Raw genomic sequence first — 19,215 nt, forward strand, 5'->3', positions numbered from 1 at the left:
CCCCACTGTATACAAATAGCATCCTTGTTGTATAAAAGGTAAAGGTTTCCCCTGACGTTAAGTCCAGTCGTGTCCAGCTCTGGGGGTTGGTGCTCATCTCCATTTCTAAGCCGAAGAGCCGGCGTTGTCCGTAGACACCTCCAAGGTCATGTGGCCGGCATGACTGCATCGAGAGCTGTTACCTTCCCGCCGGAGCGGTACCTATTGATCTACTCACATTGGCATGTTTTCGAACTGCTAGGTTGGCAGAAGCTGGAGCTAACAGCGGGCGCTCATTCCGCTCCCGGGATTTGAACCTGCGACCTTACGGTCTGCAAGTTCAGCAGCTCAGTGCTTTAGCACACTTCGCCACCGAGGCCCTTGTTGTATACATATCACATTTCATAGATTTAAGTTTCATAGTCTTGAAGTAGACTCCGACAGAACCAATTATTATTTGTATGATCAATGTAAGTTTTTAAATAGAAGTTAAAGATCTGATGAAGCAGGCCCAGTCAACAAAAACTTATGCAAAATGCTTCTTCATCCCCATTAGCCACCAAGATGCTTTGCAGGAGCCAAACAGTAACACGGAGTACAGAAACAGAGCTCTACCTGGAGGTACATACAATCGAGATATCAAGAATGTAGAAGGGAGGAAGAGAGGGAGACAACACTGAATGCAAGCAAAGTAGCAAATCCAGTATGAAGATAAAGTTTCATGTCATTTGTTGTGGGAGAAGTACAGTGGTGTAATTGAGAGATTAAAAATGCAGCAGAAATGCTGATGTCATCTGCCAAAACACTAGGGTAATTGAAGGGATCTCCTCCTTCTGACATGTGAATGAAATGATAATGTGGTTTTCAAGTTCTCCTATTGTTTGTGACGAATTAGCAATTCAAGGAAGAGGTGGGCAACATGCAGCCTGGAGGCTATATACCCTAGCCCCATTTCTGTGGTGTCCAGATCACTGAACTCAGAAGCTATCACTGGTGATGATAATATATTTTGGGGGTTAAAAATAATGAGAACAAAAATATTAGAAACCTCCATGTGCAAACCATGAACTGAACACAATTCTTGGGGGTGTGGGGGACCCAACTAAACTCCAGATTATCTAGCACCCTTTTTAGGCCAAAAAAAAATCATTTGCTTGGATTTGACAAAATTGTGTTTTTAGGGCTTACATCCTGAAGTTGGTAAAGGTGTTCAACCTGATACAGAAAATCCAGTAAATTAAGCAGATAATTAAGTAGAACTTGAATACATTTTCTTGATCTTTGGTGGTGGTCCAAAGTCACCCTAGCTTTTTTGGATCATACGCCATGTCTCCATGGGTCAAATAAAGCAGACTAACCTTGCAACTTCTGCAGGAAGTCAATTCCACATGATGTATGGCTGGTTTCACAGCAGAGGTGCTGCTTCCAACTTTTATTTGGGAACAAGGGAAAATGGAACATACTTGCATTTTCCAGGAAGGTCTGCAGTGATCCCAGTATTTTTGAGGTGTGGATAGTTGGATCTGGTCTGATGCAGTGTTCACATATCCAAGAGACCCACCATGATGTCATGGTTGAATGCCCTGTTGTGATCTCACCAGAAGGCTCTGCCATGGAGCTGCTTTTGGCCAGCAAAACAATGGTGTTGGCCCTGATGTGATTTTGGCTGGCCGGCCATTTGGACACCAAACGAGCTCCGGGACATTCCCATGCTGCATTGGGGCAGCTCCAGAGCCCAGCACTCTGGATTAATTGGGTAAATGCAGGTGCAATCATAGAAGGCCTTGAGAATTTGATAACAGCTGTCAGCTCCCATCCCGGAAAAGGCATTTTAACTAAATTTTCAAAGGTACAAAAAGAATATAGAAAAGTACTTAGTTTAAAGATTCACTGAAACCAATCCATGGACCACCTAGTGGTCCATAATACATGTTAAGAACCTCCTGCTTAAATTATATCACTTTTTGGGAAGATTGTTTTTACTTCTAGTTAAAGGCTAACATGATCATATAGATATCTACTGAAAATCACAGCCATGTTGAGTATTTAGGTTTTCTGAGTTCAGTGGTACTTTCTCCTAACTAAATGTGTACAGAATAGTTGCATTTCAGGGCTGAAGGTTTCTTCTTAAAACACAGTATCACAAATTGAATCAATTAATTTGAAAGAAAGCCTTGCTGGGCTTTACTCCTGAGTAATTCTGCACACGATTGTGAGGTCAAGCTGATCCTAACACTAACATGCTATGTTCTTCTATTTTCTGGTTTATCTGAGATACATATAGATTGCCGTGATGAATTGTCACACTTCAGAAAACACTTGAGGACATGAGTAAGACTAAGGAACACATTCTTTTCTTAATCTCTATTTTTTGTTGAACATTTTGTTAGCATGTGTGCAGGTGGTAATAGTACATGGGATGTTTACAATATTTATGTACTTAACACAAGTCCAGTAAATAACAAGGAAAAGGAACATACATCAACAAACAAAGGAAAAGAAAAGAAAAGATTAACAGTAAACATTGGGTTAGGAGGATGGAATGTTTCACGGTCAATGAACCCTTCTTTTGAACAAAGTCCCTGTTTTCTTGTAGGAGATTTTTAGTGGTCACTTATAGTGCAGAACTATTTCTGGCCAGATGAAGGCTGATGCAGCTGTGGATATTCATTATTCAATAAAGACAAACCAATCCTCATGAAACATGTTGTTTCTCATTTATCCATTACATTGTTTAGTTGTGTAGGAAAATTTCTCACATTAACCAAGTGCTCCAGATTCTTATCACCAGTTGTTCAGTATAAGTTCTCTTAATTTTCAGTATTTACTTTATCATGTAGACAACACCAACAAAATATATAGGAAACCTATGGTCTCTATACCCTGAGATCATAGAGATCATATACACTGAAATTACTGCATTATCTTAAAATTCAGAGGGCTGTTGATGAATCTGTAAAAAAACAAACAGTTAATTGACTGGGCTTCAGTACTAGACAATTGTATCAGTTTATCAGCTTGACCCTTTGATGTCACATTTGTGCAATGCATCAGTAGCACCATGTTTTGTAATGGGCTCCATTGGTAAAATTTGTAGCTAACAATATAGTGAGGCATGCCGTAGGATCAGGCACTAAGATGCTATTAATCAATTGGCAATTCTGTTAGCAATTATCGGACTTGTGTAAATTGATGCTGTATTGAGCCCAAACAGGTTTTCTGCTCTTGTTCAATTTCCCAGGGGAACACTGCTGGAGTCAAACTGTCTGTATCTGAAGACAGTTAGACAACAGCCAAATAACTAACAACTAACAAACTAGTCCCCCATTGATCCCAGATGGGGCCTTGAATTGGTGTTATGGGATAAAATGCATTCTAGCTGTGATGTAATGTGTTTCACAGTAGAATGATTCCCATAAAGTGATATGCCTGCAGATTGTTAAACATTAATAGGAGTACTTTGGGTGAGATTGTGAAGTAGGATTTGAGATCACCTCTGATTCTTTCTCATACATATTTCTTGTAAAGGTCTGGAAAATATTTGCACTCATGGGGAAAAACAATATTGCAGTGGCATTTAATGTGCAGAATATAGACCAGGAGTCCCATTTAATAATTGTATATTGCAAAGATGAGGGAACCATAGAAGAGTACAGTAAAATTCCCATAATTGCAGAAACCATATCAGTGGTTTTCCTTACCTGTTTTCCCAGTGAAATATGGTATCTAGAAATTTGCTAGATCTCCAGATGATTTTATAGCATGCTTCCCTCGGAAGTTACAATGGAGAGGTGCCTGGAGAAGTATTCTCTCTAGAAATGTGTTCTATTCTCCAGAGTGATGGGACTGGAAATCAGGTAATTGCTGGTCTCATTTCAAGCAGCCTCAATGATTTAACAAGATTTACATGCATGATTAGTTACAATTCAGAAGTTGATCCATGGGTCTACTTTAGCTGTGACTGACCAGTCCACGCCAGAGCTCCCTGTCGGCTGTGGTCACCCCCAGCTCCTTCAAGGTCAAGCCAGTCAATTCAAGGATACCATCCATCCATTTTGCCCTTGATTGGCCCCTCTTCCCTCGTCCCCACCAGTCACACTTTTGATAGGGGTGGAAGCAAGAGGAGGGCCTCCCCCGACGAATGAAGAGATTGTACAGGTTCATAGGAGGAGATACTGTCATGAAGGTAAGTGGGTCCCAAACTGTTTAGGGCTTTGTAAGTGATCACCTGAACCTTGAATTGGGCCCGGAAGATGAATAGCAGCCAGAGGAGCTCCTTAAACAAGGACTACTCTAGTGAGTAGTCTGGCTGCCGAATGTTGAACTAGTTGGAGTTTCCAGACCATCTTCAAGGGCAGCCCCACATAGAGTGCATTGCAATAATCCAATCTAGAAGTAACTAGGGCATGGACCACCATGGCCAGATCAGACTTCACGAAGTATGGTCGCAGTTGGCACACAAGTTTTAATTGTGCAAAGGCTCTCCCAGCCACCACCGACACCTGAGCATCAAGTGCCTGCATTGAGTCCAGGAAGACCCCCAAACTGCAGACCTGCATCTTCAGGGGGAGTGCGACCCCCATCAAGAACAGGTTACCACCCAATACCCCGATCAGACCTACGACTGACCTGGAGGACCTCTGTCCTGTCAGGATTGAGCTTCAGTTTGTTCATCCTCATCCAGCCCATCACAGCGGCCAGACACTGGTCCAGTATCCAAGGGGCTTCCTTGGATTCTGGTGGAAAAGTAGAGTTAGGTGTCGTCTGTGTAGAGATGGCACTGAACTCCAAAACTCCGGATGACCTCTCCAAGTGGTTTCATGTAGATGTTGAATAGCATGGGGGACAGAATGGAACCTTGTGGGACCCCACAGGTCAATGGCCAGGGGTCCGAGCAGGTGTCCCCCAGCTTCACCAGCTGGGAACGGCCCTCTAGGAAGGACTGGAGCCACAGGAGCACCGTGGAGCACCCCAAGGCCAATCCCTGAGAGCCACCCCAGGAGGATACCATGGTCGATGGTATCAAATGCCGCTGAGATGTCTAAGAAAACTAGCAGGTCACACTTCCCCTGTCCAGTTCCCTGTGGAGGTCATTGACCAAGGTGACCAAAGCCATCTCAGTACTGTGCCCAGGTCTGAAACCACACTGTGATGGATCCAGAAAATCGGTGTCATCCAAGAAACCCTGAAGCTGGGAGGCAACCACCTCTCAGTAAGCAGTCAGGCATTATTTCCTGGAGTATGGACTGGTTGGATCTTCTTGCTGTCCAAGGCACTACCAAGTGGTTTTAGGCCTTTGCTTTGAATATTTTTCAGTAGCCCATATTTCTTTGTTATGTGAATCAGTTTGAAATTTATTGTAAACTTACACCTTCCTTTCTTCTATCCATCATATAAAAGAAAATATGTTAGTGGAAGAAATCATGCTGTATTTATTACTAACTTCTTGAACCTTCTTGGGCAATGTAGAATGGCTGCTTTTCCATGTAACAACCCTGCCAGGTAAGTTAGCTGAAAAGAAAATAATTGGCTGAAGGTCACCTAGCAAGAAGAGACCACAAGGGCCATCCATTCCAACCCCCTGCAATGCATGGTTGAGTAGAAAGCCATAGCCCTTACCATCTTGCAACTATTATACTGTACTATGCTTGCTTTTAGTCTTGAGACATATCAAAAAATATGTAAAAACATACTGTACATCATTCTCGCTTCAAAGCCATTGAGCAGATAGTTACTTAAGTTACAGAACATATACATTGCAAGCTGAAGGTCCCAACTTCAGTTCCTGGCATCTCCAGTTTAAAACAGTGGTAGTGAGTGGCAGTTTCCAGCATTAGTCAAGTGATGAATCCACCTGGATTTTAGTTTGAACATTAAATGAGCTCCCCAAAGTGCTATACCCATTTTGGAGGTATGTTTCAGCACCTTAGAATCATAGAATAGATGATTCTATAGACCTTAGAATAGACCTTAGAGAGCTTCATTAGACATCAAGTTAAATCTAGACTGGATTCATCGCCACACTTTCATGGGAGTCAACTGTGACGATTGCTTTAAAAAATGAGGAGAAAGAACTTGGCTTGCAAAGGCAATGCACAGATGTACACTAAAATTGGCCTTGTGTATGATTGACTTCTCTGATGCTGCTAAATCGAACCAAACTATATTGCTGGAAATTGCTCTAAAGACAGTAAGCAATTTCCTAGCTATATTCACCATAAGCGTTTTTCTGGATATGACTGTATAAGACAGCTTCCTATATTTCTAATGCCCAATTATAAGGCAGTTGCTTTGGCTTTATGAAACTATAGCATTCAGGCTCTTTTCTACTTTACCATTTCAGGCAACTTTAAGAAAAGGAAGCAAGCAAGCAAACGAACAAACAGGTAAATATACAAATCACTTCTTTCTGAAACCACAGAGAGATGCTACCTGGAAATGTTGTGTAGAGAGAACTTGGTAAAGTAACCCGGTATGGCTATGTTGGCTGGGAGATTTTGGAAGTTGTACTAAAAAACAAAAAAACAAAACAAAAAAACCACAAAAAAACAAAAACAAAAACAAAAAAACCTTTGCCAAGTTTTGAGCATAGACAGTAATGAGCTAAACATCTAATGCAGTTTAGAAAAAGATTTCCATGTACCTATGCTCACCATGTTACTCAAAACAACAACAACATGGACCTGGGAAGGCCAGCAGGAGACAGATAAAGACATTAGCGCTAGGTCACATTCATCTTATAATCCTCACAAATGCTGTCTGGAGCATCATCTTTATGATACAGGAGAGCAAGACAGCCAGATGGGGAAGTGAGTTCAGGAAGGAAAAAAGCTGTGTCCTCAGTACCTACCCGACATGGCAGAGATTGGAGACAAATAGAGGAACTTGTGTGTGCAAGGCTGTTGGCTTCAAAAGTGGTATTTTATCTGTGTTTGAAGAATGCATTGTTTCTGCATATCACTTTGGGGAATCCTGGTGGGAGAAAAAGGATTCATAAATATTTTTTAAAAAATTAAGAGTCCTTCAAATCTGCATGATACCAGAAGATGATGATGATGACGATGATTACCACCAGATTGGTGAATGATGACTAAAGGTGTTTCTTCTCTGTTTTGTTATATTATTGAATATCATTTTGGGGGATCCTGGTGGAAGAAAAAGGATTTATAAATAATTTTTAAAATTCAGAGTCCTCCAAATCTGCATGATACCAGATTATTATTTTTACTACCAGATTGGTGAGTGATGACTAAAGGTGCATCTACACTTTGGAATTAATACCCTTTTACGCTACTTCAGCTACCATGAGTCAATGCTATGCAGTCATGGGAACCACAGTTTTACAAGGTCCTTAGCCTATTCTTCCAAAGAGTTCTGATCTGCAAATGCCATGATACCATACCATTGAAGCAAGGCAGTTTAACTGGTGTCAGACTACATTAATTCCATGCACCCATAGATCTTCCTTCCAGTAAACATTGTCCTGACCCAGAGCCTGGGAAAGTTACTTTATAGGATTTTCTTCCCCAAAGGAGGGGATTTAGCACTCCAAAAAAGTAACTGGGCTAAATTTTGGTCCCATTCCTGTAAGTTGGCCCACCACTGCCATTTAGTGGTGAATTCATACAATCTGTGCAGGCTCAAGGCACTCTGTTTAAATCATTGCTTCACATTACCCAGGACTGAACCCTTCTTTTGTGTGTAATAATTGAGATCAGCTGGTTTCATGAGACTCTACGCCAGAGCTTGTTCACAAAGCCATGCTTGTTCCTTCCCATGTGTCATCTTGATTTTATTTCCCTGGCCGAAAAAAAAAGAGCCTGATGTTTGTTCAAAGTGGACAACACTGATGCCCTTAACACACACACACACACCATTTTAAACTTATTTCTTGGCGTGGCTTGGCATTTACCATGGAGTCATTCTTGTTTATAAACATCATAAAACCAGACAGATGTGCATAAGGCATATTGCATTCAAATATGGCTTGGTGAGGAATTGTGTGGGATAGTTGTAGTTGGATGGCTGCAACCCCCCGCGCAAAAAAACCCAAACAAACCCTTTTAGGACTATAGCAAGTAAAGGGCCCTTTAATATGTGAAACTGGGCACCGTTTCACACTACACAAATATTCCACTTTAGCCACCATAGGTGCATCCTATGGAAATCTGGGATTGATCGTTTGGTACGGTACTAGACCTCTCTGATTGAGAATTGTAATCACTCCTTGAACTGCAATTTCCAGGATTCCAGATGATGTTTCCATGGCAGTTAAAATGGAATCAGAGTGCTATAGCTGTGTCATGAAGATGTGTCCCAAGGGGCCCTTTCGCACAGCCCTCTATCTGAGAATATCAAGGCAGAAAATTTCACAATATCTGCTTTGAACTGGGTTATCTGAGTCCACACTCAGATAATGTGGGATTTTCTGCCTTGATATTCTGGGATAGAGGGCTGTGTGGAAGGGCCCTAAGAGCTTCTCATGTTCCTTTTCTGTTGTGTCTACAGGAGCAGAGCTTGGACAAGTTTAAAGGCTATATTTTGCAAAAGCCTTGAGCCTTTAACATCAGTTCTGCTAGCTGGGGGATTTGGGGAGCTACAGTTCAAAATGTAACTCTGCCAAGCTCTGTTCATTCCTCCATATCCATGGATTCAACCATACACGGCTTAACATTAAAAAACAAACAAAAATCAAACCTTAATTTTGCCAATTTATATAGGGGACAGAATGTTGCTATGCCATTGTATATAATGGGACGTGAATATCAATAGATTTTGGTATTCATGGGGGGACTTTGGAAGCAAAGCCCAGTATATATCAAGGGCCCACTGTACATGATGAAAATGGGCAGGGAAAGTTCCTAGCCATTATAGCTAGAGGATTCTGGGATCTGCAGTTCAAAAATTTCTATCAATCCTAAACTATTTATTTATTTTGTATCAAAAACATTGCATAAATTAGTATAAAACTGATAAAAATAGAAGGAGCACAAGCAGCTAAATATATTTTGACCAAAAATGGGCAACAGCGACTGCATTATCTGTATCATGAACACCAAGCACAAAGCAGCTGAATGCAATAAAATCCTACAGAAACTTACTGGCAATGCATGGGTTGCAACCCCCAAATTAACTAGAACTTCAGCCCTGGCCTTGTCTTACTCAACTGCCGAGTATGCCTGTCCTATTTGGAACAAGTCTGCCCATGAGAAGCAGGTGAACATAGCACTGAACAAAACATGGAGAATCATCACAGGCTGTCTCAAACCTACACCTGTTGATAAACTCTACAAGCTAGCTGGCATTGCCCCCCCCCCCCCCCAATGTATGACGGGAAGTTGAACACTGTGAAAGCCATCCACTGCGTGGCTATCAGCTCAAGGAAAAACATGAGAACCACCATTCCTTTTAACGTTCCACAGCAATAGCAAGAGTATCTCTCTGGGCAGCTAAACCAGGTAAACCCAATTGGGTGGCCCCCCATGAGGGTCTGTCTCCAGGGGCAAACCAAGAATGGGCAATGTGTTGTCGAAGGCTTTCATGGCTGGGATCACAGGGTTGTTGCATGTCTTTCGGGCTGTGTGGCCATGTTCTAGAAGTATTCTCTCCTGACGTTTCGCCCACATCTATGGCAGGCATCCTCAGAGGCTGTGAGGCATGGATAAACTGGGCAAGGAAGGAAAAATATATATCTGTGGAGAGTCCAGGGTGTGACAAGAGTATTTTGTTTCAGTTAATCACCCTAATTAACATTGGAAAGGTTTGTCTCTTGCCAGGGGGGCATCCTTTGTTAAGAGCCATTAGCCGTCCTTGGGGCTCCTCTGCCCTCAGAGTGTTGCTTCCCATCTACTGTTTAGATTTTTGAGTTTTTTTTAATACTGGTAGCCAGATTTTGTTCATTTTCATGGTTTCCTCCTCTCTGTTGAAGTTGTCCACATACTTGTGGATTTCAATGGCTTCTCTGTGTAGTCTGACATGATAGTTGTTGAAGTGGTTCAGCATTTCTGTGTTCTCAAATAATATACTGTGTCCAGGCTGGTTCATCAAATGCTCTGCTATGGCTGATTTCTCTGATTGAATTAGTCTGCAGTGCCTTTCATGTTCTTTGACTCGTGTTTGGGCGCTGGGTTTGGTGGTCCCTATGTATACTTGTCCACAGCTGCATGGTATCTGGTAGACTCCTGCAGAGGAGAGAGGATCTCTCTTGTCTTTCGCTGACCGTAGCATTTGTTGGATTTTCTTTGTTGGTCTGTAGATAGTTTGTAGGTTGTGCTTCTTCATCAGTTTGCCTATGTGGTCAGTGGTTCCTTTGATGTATGGTAAGAACACCTTTCCTCTGAGTGGATCTTTGTCTTGACTCTCATGGCTTGTTCTTGGCCTTGCAGCTCTTCTGATGTCTGTGGTGGAGTATCCATTGGCCTGTAGAGCCCAGTTTAGGTGGTTTAGTTCACTTTGGAGGAGGTGAGGTTCACAGATTCTTTGTGCACGGTCTGTCAGGGCTTTGATTGTGCTCCTTTTTTGACCTGGGTGATGGTTGGAGTTTTTATGAAGGTATCTATCTGTGTGTGTAGGTTTTCTGTAAATTGTGTGGCCCAATTGTTGATTGGGTTTGCGGATGACCAGAACATCTAGAAATGGCAGTTTTCCTTCCTCTTCTTTTTCCATGGTGAATTGGATGTTTGGGTGGATGCTGTTAAGGTGGTCCAGGAACTTCCTGAGTTCTTCGTCTCCATGGCTCCAAATTGTGAAGGTGTCATCTACGTATCTGAACCAAACAGTTGGCATTTTTGGTGCTGTTTCTAGGGCTTGTTTTTCAAAGTGTTCCATATAGAAATTTGCTACTACTGGGCTGAGAGGGCTCCCCATGGCCACTCCATCCTTCTGTTCATAGAATCCATTGTCCCGCTGAAAGTAGCTAGTGGTGAGGCAATGGTGAAACAGGGCTGTGATGTCTTCTGGGAAGTTTTGTTTGATTAGTTTGAGGGTGTCAGCTACCGGGACCTTGGTAAATAGGGACACCACACTGAAGCTGATTAGGACGTCCTTGGTGCTTAGCTTGAGGTTGCTGATCTTTTCTATGAAGTGTGTTGAGTCCTTGATATAGTGCGCAGTGAGCCCAATGTGGGTTTGTAGCTGTGTAGCCAGAAATTTTGCCAGGTTGTAAGTCGGCGATCCAATGGCACTTACAATGGGTCTGAGTGGAATCGATGCCTGCCACAGATGTGGGCAAAACATCAGAAGAGAATGCTTCTGGAACATGGTCATACAGCCCGGAAAACTCACAGCAACCCAAAGACATAAAAATGCACAATGTATTTGCTTGTTTGTTTTAGTCAAAGCTTCCTGAATGAATTTCTTTTTTAAAAAATTAATAAAAGATACATATAACGTAAAACAGGCTCTACTATGTTTTTGAAATCTGGAGGACTTCAGAAAGTTATAGAAACATTTGAAATCCATTTGGAGTTAGAAAAAAAGAAGGAAGTAAAAGCAGAAGAGAACAACTGCATTTAAACATAATTGCAGACAATCCTATTCTCTAATTTACAAGCTAATTCTTTTCTGGGAATTATTTGTTACTAAGTGTATAAACACATGCAGCTTTTAGGGTTTACCAAAGCTGAGCTATTGTTTTCTGGGATGTATTTCTATGCACATATTTAAGTCTGTTTAATTATAATATCATTTTGCAAAACTATGAGGAAGCTGATTCAGTAATCCATTAGACTGACAGTTAAAGGATCTAAATACCCTGAAGGCATCTGATCACGTCTGATCTTGGATGATAAGCAGTGTTGATCCTGGTGAGTACTTGAATGGATGCCCACTATTGAATACCAAGTGCTGTAGGCTTTATTGCAAAGGAAGGAAATTCAGTACTATTTGCCCATGAAAATTATGTGAAATTCACGGGGTCACACTATTCAACAAATGACTTCCACATACATAGAAGTGAGTTGAAAAACTGTAACTCACAGACATTTTAAAAAAATATGTGTGTTTATTTTCAAAATGTGATTAGAATATCAGACTAGGACTTTGGCTTTCTAGGTTCAAATCGCTATAGAGCCTCAAATCTGGACTGACTGCTGTCTACTAACTGTTTTCTCCTACAAACCAACCTGGAAAGGGTTTTGTGCAATAGGGAGTGTAGTCCAAAATGTAGCTTTCCCAAACTCTGTTTGTGGCCAATATTATCAGCTATTGCCTTTTATTTTATTTTAATCTATATCAGTGGTTCTCAACCTTTATAATGCCATGACCCATTTATACAGTTCCTCATGGTGTGGTGACCTCCAACCATAACATTATTTTCATTACTACTTCATAACTGTAATTTTGTTACTGTTATGAAACGTAATGTAAATATCTGATGTATAGGATGTATTTTCATTCACAGGAACAAATTTGGCACAAATATCTGGTACACCCACATTTGAATACTGGTGGGGTTGGGAGGGGGTTGATTTTGTCATTTGGATGTTGTAGTTGCTGGGATTTATAGTTAACCTACAATCAAAGAGCATTCTGAACTCCATCAACGATGCAATTGAACCAAACTTGGCACACAGAACTCTCGTGACCAACAGAAAATATTGGAATGGTTTGATGGGCATTGACCTTAAGTTTTGGAGTTGTAGTTCACCTACATCCAGAGAGCACTGAGAACTCCAAACAATGATGGATCAGGACGAAACTTGACACAAATATTCAATATGCCTAAATTTGAATAATGGTGGAGTTTAGAGAAAATAGACCTTGACATTTGGGAGTTGTAGTTGCTGGGATTTATAGTTCACCTACAACCCCACCGACCCATCCAGGGGTCCCGACCCCCAGGTTGAGAAACGCTGGTCTATATATAAATGCATGAATGTTGATGTAGTGGCATTGAATGTTTGCCAGTTTTATGTTTTATGTCTGGAAGCCACCCTGGGTCCCCTCAGGGAGAGAAGTTAGGTTAAAAAAACTTTTATTATTATTTATTATTAAGATATATGGGCACACACTGACATTTACTTTCTGACCATGTTTTAGAGAAAACTTGAATGCTGTGTTCCATACTGTATTTCGGTGTTAAGGTTTAGCACCTTGGATGGCTCCATGAAAGTTCAGATTAAAATCCTGAATAGTCCCAGTGATGTTGGAGCTGTTATCACTGAAGGAACAGGGGGGGGGGGAGGGGAGCATGTTTTCCACCACTGTTATAAAAAGGGTTTCCATTGTAGGTACAAGATCCCACTTAATCTTGGAAGCTAAGCAGGGCCAGTTCTGGTTAATACTTAAATGGGAGACCACCAATAAATAGCCAGTTCTGTAGGATATATTTCAGAAGAAAGAACTGGCAAAACCACCTCTGAGTATTCCTTAGCAAAGAAAACCCTGTGGGATTAATGGGGTCGGCATAAGTTGACAGGCGACTTGAAAGCACATACAAACACAGGATTACAGTGTTTAGTGAATTAACTGATCCTATTTAATGGATTAAGAGATGCCTTTGGGTAACTAACAAGGTGGCTCCAATTTACTGGTAGACCACTTAAAATCCGTTTAGCAGGTATTATGAATTACAAGAAATGTCCATTGACAAAGGCTGCCTTATAAACCAAAGTCTAACGTATATTTCAAGAAAGTTCCATATAAATATATTGAAGCATAATAATTAGTCAGTGCGTTCATTTACTGAAACACACATGGCCTAATTGATTCTCATTTCTCTTCCTATATACAACTACCAGAAGATTCAGGATGCACCTACACTGTAGAATGAATGCACTTTGATATCACTTTAACTGCCATGGCTCAATGCTATAGAATCTTGGGATTTGTAATTTGGTGATACTCCAGCACTATTTGGCAGAGAAAGCTAAAGACCTTGTAAAACTACAACTGCCACGATTCCATAGCATTGGGCCATGGCAATTAGTGGTGTCACACTGCATTTCTTCTACAGTGTATATGCACCCTTAGTCTTTACCAACCTGCTACGATCCAGATTTGGAAGATTTTTTGTAATTTTTGAGAAATTGACACAGCAGAAGACCTTCCAGGTCCTGGCACCTCAACTCTGGAATGTCTTCCCCTTGGAGGTCCAATTGGTGCCAAAACTGGATTCATTTTGATGCTAGGTAAAATCATGTGTCGAAGTCTTTGGGTCTAACTGTTTTACCTTAAAATGTCTGTGTATATTCTTTTAAATTGTTTTTAACTTGTACAACCCATTTTAAATGGCTAAATTAATGTGATTTTTAACCTGATAACATTATTTTTGTTGTTTAAAATTGTCTTAATCTGTTACATTGATTTTATCAGTATGCTGATCCCACATCTCATGATATAAGGCAGGATAAAATATTTAGAAACATAGAATCATAGAATCATAGAATAGTAGAGTTGGAAGAGACCACATGGGCCATCCAGTCCAACCCCCTGAATAAAAAATGAAAATTGAAAAAGAAAACACAAATGCCTCACTGTTAGGTAGAGTGAGGCAACTGCTTCCAGAGGATGATGCAGAGTGGTGGCAAAGGTGAACACTTCACCATTGCTTATGAGCTCTTCGTTATTCATCTCTCTGGAAGAACACAGTTCTGTTTGCTACACAGTTTGTTTTTCTCTCTCTCCTTAAAATTCCACTTTGTATTCAGATGTGGTGGTGGAAGCTAGATAACTGCAGGTATGGTGGAGGAACTTGGTAGCACAGTACATCACACATCACATCCATCCCTTCAGGCAGCCCATGTTGTGGAACAGCCCTATTAAAGGATGTGTGAGAGGTTTCTTAAAATAATGACATCACTGTTTCCTCCTCCTCTTTTTACTCTTCTTCTTCTTATGTGTCTTCAACTCCTACTTATGGTGACTCTACCACAGGGTTTAAGATATCTTCAGAGGAAGGCTTTCTCTTTCTATGAGCCTGAGAATGTGTCACCTGCCTAAAGGATTTCGGCGGGCATCCATGCCTGAGCAGGCATTCAAAATCCAGGTTGCATCTACACCAGGTAAAATAATCTGCTCTGGAGTTGGCAACATACGGTCCAGAAAGTTGGCCAGACAGCACTAGTGTTCTTTCTTCCCAGGGACTGCTGTTGTTTCACTTGGCAGAAGCAGCTCACCTCTGGAACTCCCTCCTCTCAAAAAAACAAAAAACAAAAAAACCAATCAAACAAAAAACAACTGAAGACCTATTTATGCTCACTAGCATATGGAGAGGAGGAGAATTAGATAAAGAGAGATCACTACCGGGCCCCTGGCTGAGAAGTATATCGTAATTGGACCTCCTAGTTCATGCCAGCCCAATGGTCATTGTTTGACCACATAACCAACCTCCACTGTGAACTCTAGTTGGCTGTTGTAAATTAATGTGGATGTTTGTTTGGGTTTTAAGTTATTATATAATTTTGTTTGACTACATGTAGTTTAATTTATTTTTAAAAGTCATTTTTATTGGAGGTTTGCAAGCAACCTTTGTTTCAATTACATCTGTTGTAAAGTATTATTTTTTACCTAGTACAATAAAACTGGAGCCTCCGGTGGCCTAGGGGATAAAAGCCTTGTGACTTGAAGGTTGGGTTGCTGACCTGAAGGCTGCTAGGTTCAAATCCCACCTGGGGAGAGCGCGGATGAGCTCCCTCTATCAGCTCCAGTTCCATGCGGGGACACAAGAGAAGCCTCCCACAAGGATGGTAAAACATCAAAACATCCGGGCGTCCCCTGGGCAACGTCCTTGCAGACAGCCAATTCTCTCACTCCAGAAGCAACTCCGGTTGCTCCTGACACGAAAAAAGTACAATAAAAGTAGGTGAACAATGCGTCTTGAAGAAAGTAAGAAAGGATAGGGGTGTTAGTACTGGGCGAGAGATGCTAGAGTCCAGTACTAATAAGAAAAGAAAAGAAAAAGAAAAAACAAAAGAAACAACTAACAAACAAAAAAGAAGAAAAAACCCATGAAAAGAATAGAAGTAAATAAAAAGTTGCTATCATTTCCTAGTTTAATTTATTGATGTTAGGTTTAATTTACTGATGTTAGGCTTTAATTTGATGTTAGGCTCTAATGTTATTCTTATATGCGGGGTTTCTCTGAGATTTTATGTCAGTTTTTGTTTGTTTACGGAGGCATTGAATGTTTGCCATTGCTTGTTGTAATCCGCCCTGAGTCCCCTTGGGGAGAGAGGGCGGAATACAAATAAAGTTTTTAAAATTATTTATTATTATATTGTGTTGTCGAAGGCTTTCATGGCCGGGATCACAGGGTTGTTGTATGTTTTCCGGCTGTACGGCCATGTTCCAGAAGTATTCTCTCCTGACATTTCGCCCACATCTATGGCAGGCATCCTCAGAGGTTGTGAGGTATGGAGAAACATACCTCACAATCTCTGAGGATGGCTGCCATAGATGTGTGCAAAACGTCAGGGGAGAATACTTCTGGAACATGGCCATACAGCCCGGAAAACATACAACAACCCTATTATTATATTATTATTGCTTCCATTGAGGTCACAACAGGCCATTCAACCATGTGATCAGCATAACCAAGATTGCCAGCAGCGCTTTGCTGTGGATCTGCTTCTGGCTGGGGAAACAACAGTGGATCTTTTTGATGTGTGGAGACTAGATGGCCCTGGCTTCAGGTGTCCATAGGTCAAAAAGACCAGGGATCACTCCTAAGTTGCCTGGATGCTTTGGTGTAACCTTCAGTTCTTGTGGCAGATTAATGGCTGGAAGAAGGGCTTCTGTTGGGAACTAGCTACACATCATCTGGTGTGCTCACAGAGGGCTTGATGGGAGACATTTTATTTGGCCCATGTAGACAAAGGGCTGGTACCCCATGATCCTAGTCCAGCACTCAAACCACTATACCATGCTGCGACTACCAACTAAAACAATAGGGGAGGCGAGGCATACTGTAAAGGAGAACAATGTGGCAAAGCATATAGGATATTGACCAGCTCTGACTCCATCCAAGGCTGTTGAAGTGCTGTGTTTGTTTTACGGGGAAGAGTCGGAGAGCTGGCGGTGATCAAAGGCGAGGGCAGGAACAAGCACAAAGGGAAGTGGTTGGTTGGACTGTGTGTTCTTCTCAACAATACCCGGCTTTGTTGTCTTAGGCAGTGTTCCACAAATTGTGAACCTGTCAGGCAAACAGCATCTTCCTTTCTCAGTTCCCTTTATGTCAGAAACGAGGGGAGCTGCAATCTTAGGAAGGGTAATTTTCAAACCGTAGGCAGGCAGACAGACACTTCCTCACATTCTTTGTAAGAGACAGCTTACAATATTGGAACTGCTCTGTTGACAGAGACATTAATTTTAGACCTATTATTCTTTCACCTTGTGTGTATATGGGTGTGTGTGTGTGTGTGTGTGTGCATGTGGTGATGGTAGGGGTTATATTTGTTATGAAGCACAGCTTTGCTTTATAAGCAATCCTGCCTTCCTGTTTCTCGTTTCCTTGCTTGAAATTTTGCTGAACCAGAAAGTCCTCAGCAATGACCTTATCATTTATTTTTGAGGAAACTATTTACAGTTCTTCCTGCTCAAAGAGAAGGTTATGCATTCAGGATACAGTCCATGTCTCCCTCCCCTTTGCAGCTGTGCAGCTATGTGCACAGTACAGGACTGGTTTAGATCTGTGAGTCTTTACCTTTTTTTTTTTTTTGCCCCTCTTCCTAGTCTTGGTTGATCTTCATCCATATTTCTGTATTGTTGCATTGCTTTCCACTATTCACACTAGGCTATCCATATTTTCTCAAAGATTGCCCCAAGTGAAAATTAAGATGGTTCCTGAACCTTTAACAGTTGTATATAGGATTTTAGCAGGTGTTGCTTTATGCTTGTTTATCTGAAAGGATAACTTGCAATACCGTCTTCTACACAATCATTAAAGGTAAAGAAACTGTCTCCTTTTTTTCTGGCAACCCTTGCCCTAACTCTACTTTTTACATACTCTTTCTCCTCATCTTATTACTGATTCTCTATAGCAGTGGTTCTCAACCTGTGGGTCGCCAGGTGTTTTGGCCTACAAGTCCCAGAAATCCTAGCCAGTTTACAGCTGTTAGGATTTCTGGGAGATGAAGGCCAAAACAGCTGGAGACTCACAGGTTGACAACCAGTGCCCTATGGGAACCCAGGCTGGTTTATCAAGGCGGCTTACAATCCTACATTTTGGTCATAGTTTAACAAGTGCAATATATATATATTTTAAAATAAATAAACAATACAGTGTGGATTAAGGTAAAAACAGATTAAAATATAATAATTTATAATGAAAGGGTGGGAAGAGGAAAATACAAATATTTACATAAAATGCAAATGTATATATAGAATCATAGAATCATAAAGTTGGAAGAGATCTCATGGGCCATCCAATCCAACATCCTGCCAAAAAGCAGGAAAATCGCATTCAAAGCACCCCCGACATATGGCCATCTAGCCTCTGTTTAAAAGCCTGCAAAGAAGGACCCTCCAGCACACTTTGTTAGAGAGTTCCAGTGCTGAACAGCTCTCACAGTGAGGAAGTTCTTCCTAATGTTCAGGTGGAATCTCCTTTCCTGTAGTTTGAAGCCATTGTTCCACATCTTAGTCTCCAGGACAGCAGAAAACAAGCTTGCTCCTTCCTCCCTATGCTCCTTCCTCCCTATGACTTCTCCTCACATATTTATACATGGCTATCATGTCTCCTCTAAGCCTTCTCTTCTGCAGGCTAAACATGCCCAGCTCTTTAAGTCACTCCTCATAGGGCTTGTTCCCCAGACCCTTGATCATTTTAGTTGCCCTCCTCTGGACACCTTCTAGCTTGTCAACATCTCCCTTCAATTGCGGTGCCCAGAATTGGACACAGTATTCCAGGTGTGGTCTGACCAAGGCAAAATAGAGGGGTAGCATTTCTTCCCTGGTTCTAAAACTAATACACAATACTTAGACACTAAACTAAAACACTAAATACTCTGCCAGAGAACTCTAGTGCCCCACCAAACTATCAAGATCTTCTGTGTCCCTGGCCATTAAAGTGGAACCAAAGTACTATAATTAAGTAGTATGAATGGGCCCCAGTTGTTGGAATGCTTTGTTGTGCACAAATCTGTGCAACTGAGAGCCAATTGGGGAGAGTGGTAGATAGGGCTGGGCTCTACCACTAAGTAGAATGAGGCAGCTGTCTGAGAAGGCAGATTTTGGCTGTTTTGAAAGAAAATCAGAGTGATATTTGCTTTGTTATGGTTGTGTTTTTACTGTCAGAGA

This window comes from Anolis carolinensis, chromosome 1 (assembly GCF_035594765.1).
Source record: "Anolis carolinensis isolate JA03-04 chromosome 1, rAnoCar3.1.pri, whole genome shotgun sequence".
In the NCBI taxonomy this organism is placed as follows: Eukaryota; Metazoa; Chordata; class Lepidosauria; order Squamata; family Dactyloidae; genus Anolis; species Anolis carolinensis.